General features: G+C 37.1%; 1 long non-coding RNA gene across 1 annotated transcript; it reads left to right on the top strand.

Moving 5' to 3' along the window:
* The first annotated feature begins 1017 nt into the window (after positions 1-1017).
* LOC138003256 (uncharacterized) lies at positions 1018-5640 on the top strand. The gene is made up of 3 exons (XR_011123456.1): positions 1018-1075; positions 4572-4779; positions 5563-5640. It is a non-coding gene; the product is annotated as an uncharacterized lncRNA (long non-coding RNA).
* Positions 5641-7049: the final 1409 nt, after the last annotated feature.

Genomic DNA, 7049 nt, shown 5'->3' with positions numbered 1-7049 from the left:
ACTCGACGGTAAGAATTTTCAAGTGGTTTATAGGTTGACTTTCGGGTTTGAGCTCTAGAAAGTTAACTTACGTATTTGTCTTGTAAGAAAAACAAGAACAAGAACGTTTTGAAGAATTCACGTTCTTTTTCGTTTGGAGTTGATCCCGTTTTAAAGTTTTGGAGTGCGCTTTCTAGGAACCTTACAGGTTAACTTGATTGCTCTGATTCATCAACGTCATACAAATTCAGTTTCTTTTGGACCTCTTCATCCCGTATAATAACTGGGGATAATTCCATGTTTTTTGAAGGATATACATCTCATCCCCTTATCCGGCCTCACCCCTACCTCCCCACACTCTTATATGAAAAGGAAAAGAAAAAGGGATCTAACCCTATCCGTTAAAGGTTGTCGTGCAAACCGGGCTTAAATTGCTTACAGATAAAGTTCTCTTTTGGTGTCAGCTTCTTTTCGCAATCACCAGTTCCAATTTGCTTTTTCTACGCACATTGCAATCACTACCTCATACGTTACAGGAAGAGTATTAGCATTAAACAAATACAAAAGACTACTATTCTCAATTTGGCTACTTTTTTTTTGCAAAAGCAGCAAGAGTTTTTGTGATTGCAGATCTACATTTTTCTATTCCAATTCAGTTTATCTTAAACTAAATTTACTTTGCAGATTAGAATATATTGTTTTCAAGCGCATTGGGGTATTGAAAATGTGTTGTAATTTGATGAGAAGAAAGAGGGTTGAACAAGCACTTATTGAACACACCGTAAATGATTTCTATTTCCGAAAGTGTACCTATTTTATTGACGAGAGAGAGAGAGAGAGAGCTATCGCACACGAAAAGAATACAATAGTGACAGTAAGGATTTCTTTTTTTCTCCATTTCATGGAGTTTCTATAAACGACGTTTTGAATTTTCTTGTACCGTCAAGACTGATAACTTTACTTCCTTTGTTGCTTTTTAAGAAAGTTGTTAATGGTTTTAGTGTATTGAATTTTGGTTTTGTTTATCGTTTACTTGCAGTAGAAGGATACTCAGGCTGTTGTTCTTTCAATCAAGGTGCTAGAGATGATTTTGCAAGTAAGCTTTTATTGAAATTTAGAATTAGTTGTTTTACTTGGCACTACATTGATCTTTCCTTCCAAAGTTGCTAAATCCGCTCACTTGGTACTGTAGTATTGCAGAAAGTGACAGTCAATACTGAATTCATTTGAGAATACTTTGAATGAAATAAAGCTATCCTTTCATTCATTGACAAAACTGTCAAGTGTTAGGATTTCGTTGATCAACTCAGTATTAGTTCCACATTGGGAAAAACGTACACAGGAACGTTGTTTATTTAATAAATTGGTTGTTGCAAATAACTTGATTCCAAATCAGTCCCTTTTCTTTTGGGCTTTGCCACGTATTCCTTGCCAGTACATAGTTATATCACGGTAGAACTTGGGTATGTGATCATGATTTAGGGACAAGGTTCCATAACCCTGGTAATTGAATTTAAAGAGGTTTCCGCGCCATACACTCCAAAGTAGGGAAAGCGAGATAAAGTTCCAAGGGCTGCCGTCATCAAAACAAACGCCTTTCACCCTGTTAAGCCCTCCTTCATTTTCTTTATAATAAAGGTTTACTCAATTTTGGGGTTCCCGCCGGAACTCTTTCAATCGTTGGTCAGGTTAGTTTTCGTTTTGGATCGACTACAGTATAAGTTAAAGGTTCAGCTTTAACTTTAACAACAGTATAAGATAAACGTTCGGGTTCAACCTGAGACCGGATTTGACCTACGACGCACGTACCTTAGAAAGCTTACCTGGGTCACCTGACCTGAACCAATAAGTTTTGACTATAGTTTTTTTTTAAAGTTATCATATGGGGGAAAACCATATAGAAGATTAAAGTCCAGAAATTAAACCCTAAAGTCACATTTTTGAAGGCCAAAAAACATGGTATATATCATCAGTAAAAATCACTAACAGTTGTCCTTTCTCCTGCCACAAGCCATTTGTTCAGTTTCCCATCTTTTTCACTGGCGCATTACAACTTAAACATCTATAGTTGCAAAATAAGCAATTTCGCGTGTTAGTGCGCTTGCTAGACTATGGTACTGTTACAGCTTTTGGTCAGTTTGCCAAAGCGTTTATTACAGCATTTTCAGAAGTTTGTCAAAGCGTTGATAACAGCGTTTTCACCCGTTTACTAAAGCGTTTATTACTGTATTCTTGGTCGTTTGTGAAATCGTTTATTACAGCATTTTGAACTTTTTGTCCATGCGTTTATTACAGTACTTTTAGTGGTTCCTCAAAGCATTTATTCTGGCTTTTTAGTCCATTTTTTAAAGCGCTTATCACAGCACTTTTAATCGTTTCTTAAAGCGTTTATATCCTAGCATTTTTAGTCCCTTTTTAAACGTTTATCACAGCATTTTTAGTCGTTTGTCAAAGCGTTTGTTACTGCATTTGTAATCGTTTGTCAAAGCGCTTATTACCGCCCCTAGTAGACTATAGTAAGTTAAATGTGTGAGACAGGCAAAACTCCTGCAAGTAAACTTAACCCCACTGAAAACAAGATCAAGACGATTTCTACAAGCGCATTTGGACAAACGGTACGATGCATCTCGCTTAGGAAGAAAGAAAACATCTCCCAGACGACAATAAGGAAGAAGACGAACAAGACAACAACGATATAAAAAAAGCATCGGAGGAGAACACGAGGAGCGAAGCAACGATAACCAAGTTCGCAGCTGTCAGAGAAGTAGTCACAAAGCGGCCAAAGCAGCGAACAACAAGTACAAGAGGTAGTGGACGTGGACGAGGAAGAGGAACCGTCTGTCAGGGACATGATCTACAAAACACCAACACTCGAGCTGGAGAAGATGAAAGAGAAGTGCGTCAAATCCAGGCGTTAATGGTAGACAGGACACTATTTCCCTGTGGAAGATCTCCCAAGATATGAAAGAGTTCTTTGCCGCACACTTAACCGAGAAGAAAAAGACAAAACACCTCTCGGAGCAAAAGAACAGCGAAAACTATCCTTGTTCGACAACAACAACAACAGCAACCCATATATTTATTCTGAGAGGAGTACTTCTAGTTTAGACAAACACGGCAATGTACGTTCACAAACCAATAATGCCGTGCAAGATAAAGAATAATAAAAACATAGGACGCAAACAGAGGTAACAAACATGAAAATGAATGTAGTGTTGTTAGTCTTTGCTTCTTCAGTAGATTCAAGTAGTTTTATCCATACATGTACGCTTGTTATCGCTTGTTTAATATACACATATTTACTTGATTGTTACATTTTTATATAATATATTTGTAAAGACTCGACCTCCAAAGAAACCAGCTTATTGTTGTTGGGGCTAGCGTGTCATCTGGATTAAATGAAGTATACCATACCATAGCATACCATACCATACCATAATCCAGCTCGTGGTTGTCAGAAGTAATGGCAAAAAAGAGAGTAAAAGGCGCAAAGAGACCAAAGAAGCGAACAACAAGTACGAGTGGTCGTGGTCGTGGACGCTGACGGGAAAGAGGAACCGTCTGTCGAGGGCATTTTCTACAAAACACAAACACTCTGGAGAAGATGAAAAAGTAGTGCGCAAAATCCAGGCCTTAATCGTACACAGGAGACTATTTCCTTGTCGAAGATCTCCCGAAATATGAAAGATTTCTTTGCCCCAAACTCAAGCCGAGAAGAAAAAGGCGATGTTCCTCAGAGGGAAAAGAACAGCGAAAACTATCCATGTCCAACAACAACGACAACAACAACCTATCCAATCAGAGAAGTACTTCTAGTTTAGACGAAAACGGCAATCTGCGTTCACAAACCAATAATGCCGTGCAGGACAAAGAATAATAAAAAAAGACGCAAACAGCAGTCACCAACTCTAAAAACAAGCGCATTATTTGAAATAATTTACTGGACGTTTCGTATGCTTTGACATACATCTCAGAAGTGACCGTTAACTACTTATTTAAACTTGTTAAAATGTAACATAACTTACTAATGATTTCAAAACAATTAATTAACAATTAGCTAACGGTCCGCACTTCTGAGGATGTATGTCGAAGCATACGAAATGTCGAGTAAGTAATTTCAAACAATGTGCTTGTTCTGTTTGTCACGCCGTTTGCGTCATGTTTTTGATACAGTACTTCTAGTTTTGGTAAATACGCCAGTCAAGAATGTCGTGAATATTCACGACACCCCTTCCCCTTTTCGCAACTTCGTTCCCAGGGCTTCTCCTTCATTTGGGGGCGGGGCTTTCCCTACCGCCCCGCCCCCACCTGAGGGAGAAGCCCTGGGAACGAGGTTGCCCCCCTAGAAAAATTATTATAGTTATTATAATTATTTATATTATCATATTATAATTATAATTATAATTATTTTAATTATTATAATTATAAGTATTGTAATCATCTTTATCATTTTTATAATTATTTATTATTATTATTATTATTATTATTATTGATACTGTTATTATTATTATTAGAAACAGATGAAGAAAGTATTAGGTTAGTTTAGGGCACAAAAATAGCTTGTATACACCCATTCTTTTCTCCTATTGCAGATAGATGGCGTTCTGATATTCATACAGTGTAGGGACGAGTTGTTAACTGTGGTGAGAAAGTGCTGTCGGATGGAGAATTAGCTGAAACTGCTAAATTGGTGAAACTACATAATAGGAACCCACAGTTTACCCGCTTAACCTGTTGGAAGCAGAACTGACGGGAGTGTCTGGTTGTAGTCAACATGTCCATGGCGGGATTGACTCGACGGTAAGAATTTTCAAGTGGTTTATAGGTTGACTTTCAGGCGCAGGTTTAACTTACCGAACATCAAGTCCGATCGCTATAACAAATCCTTTATTGCCGTAATGTGAAAGTTTAATGAATTGTTATTGATTTTTTTTAAAATATATTTTTCTTAAATAATTAATTAATTATATTGTTGTATTTTTTAAGTATGATTTGTATTAATGTGTGTTACATATTGTATACATTTAAAACGTTTTAAAGCAACGAAATTCAGCCACTTGGCTGCATATATGGTCTTTTATTAAACTATTTATCTATAAAAGCGGCTAATAATTATTGAACTGAGTTTGTTCGTTCGTCCATCAGTTTAGTTTTCGTTTTCGAAACGAGTACAGTCGAGGTTCAAGGTTAGGCATTTTCACAGGGATCATAGTTTTATTTGTTTGCATTTCGTTTCATGATATAGTTTCGCTCTTCAAGGTGTTCGAGTGTTTTTATGCAAAAAGGTGATCTTAAACAAGTTAAGATATCGTCTCAACATCTAGTACACTGAATATGAGACTAATTTTAGTATATCCCTACACCACCAAATATTTAATATTTGTTTTACTTTGTCTAATTAAATTCTCAAAAAATTTTTTCCTTCACGGTGGTAACTTGCTCATTCCATGCAAAGTGGACACTTTGAACGGAAAGAGGCTCATCAATAAATTTTAACTAAGCACGGAGTCTTAAGGTTACATAAATAATAATAATAATAATAATACTAATAACAATAATAATAATAATAATAATGCGTTGAAGGAGAGTGAAGTGATTGTTGAATAAGAGAGTCGGCAGGACTATGAGAGGAGGAGAAAAGACGAGCAAATTAAAAACTGGAAGGAGAAAGCCCTACATGGTGTGTTTGCCAACAAATATCAGATGAAGCTGGAGAGGAGTCTTGGATATTGCTCAGGAATGGATTCTTAAAAGAAGGGGACAGAAGGTTTGATTCTTGCTTCTCAGGAACAAGCTTTAAGAACAAACTCGATCAAATGCAGCATAGATAAGACCTCAGAGACACCACTGTGTAGATTGTGTGGAGATGCCACTGAAACAGTACGGCACATTACTAGTGGATGCAAGAAGCGTGCCCAGAGAGAGTATAGGAAGCGCCACGACAGGGTGGCCCTGAGGATACACTGGGAGATTTTCAGGAAGTCTGGGATAGAGTGTAATGACAAGTGGTATGACCATCAACCCTTGCCAACCGCAGAAAATGGAGAAGTGAGGATTATCTGGGACATGACTATATCTACACAGACAAAGTGCTCAAAACTTAATCGGCCAGATATTACTCTACTGCATAAAGACACAGAAATGGACACTTATTGACGTAGCTGTGCCAGTGGAGCAGAACATCACCATGCAGGTCTGAAGAGGAGAAGGTTGAAAAGTACCAGGAACTAGCATTTGAAATCAGAAGGATTTATGGAGCCTCGAAAGTCACAATAATACCTATCGTGATTGGTTCTCTTGGAAGCACATCAAAAGGTGCAAAGACCGGGTTTGGCCAGCTAGATATACCTGACTTCCTTGCCGGAAGTGTACAATTATCAGCCATCCTTGGAACTGCTCACCTGTTGCGGAAAGTGTTGTTTGTCTAAGCTACGGGGAGTTGCTGAGACACAATAAACATTACCCAGTAGAACACCCGACAACTGGAGAGAATCGAATAATAATTATAATAACAATTATAGTCTAGAATTTATATAGCCCTTGTAAAATCAATTCGAACGGCTTTACAAAACTTTAAAATAGCAAATAACCTAATTTACAATAAGAATATAGAAAAATTAAGATAATAATAATAATAATAATAATAATTACAAGAAGGAATAACAAATAAAGGAAAAAAAATTACATTAAATAAATAAGTAAATAGCTAAAACTCAAATGCCTGCTTAAAAAGCGATAAACTATCAGACAAACGCACATTTTCTGGTAACTCATTCCACATTAGAGGGAGAGACCTGACACCATAATTCATCATATTGTACTTAACAGGTTTGAGCTTTAACGGAGCAGAAGTAGAGCGCAACGATCTGGCGGGCTTATAAGTCTCTAAAAGTTGTTGCAAATAACATGGCGCAGAATCATGTGAACATTTAAATGTTAGTAAATTGATCGTAAATAATATTCTATATTCTATAGGCAGCCAGTGAAGCTCCTGAAGAACGGGTGTAATGTGCTCGTATGTACCAACTCCTGCAATGACTTTTTGCACCCTCTGTAGCTTTTCTATTAAG

This window comes from Montipora foliosa, chromosome 5, assembly GCF_036669935.1.
Source record: "Montipora foliosa isolate CH-2021 chromosome 5, ASM3666993v2, whole genome shotgun sequence".
NCBI lineage: Eukaryota > Metazoa > Cnidaria > Anthozoa > Scleractinia > Acroporidae > Montipora > Montipora foliosa.
Note: the sequence above shows the minus strand (reverse complement) of the source record. Positions and strands in the feature narration are given on the sequence as shown.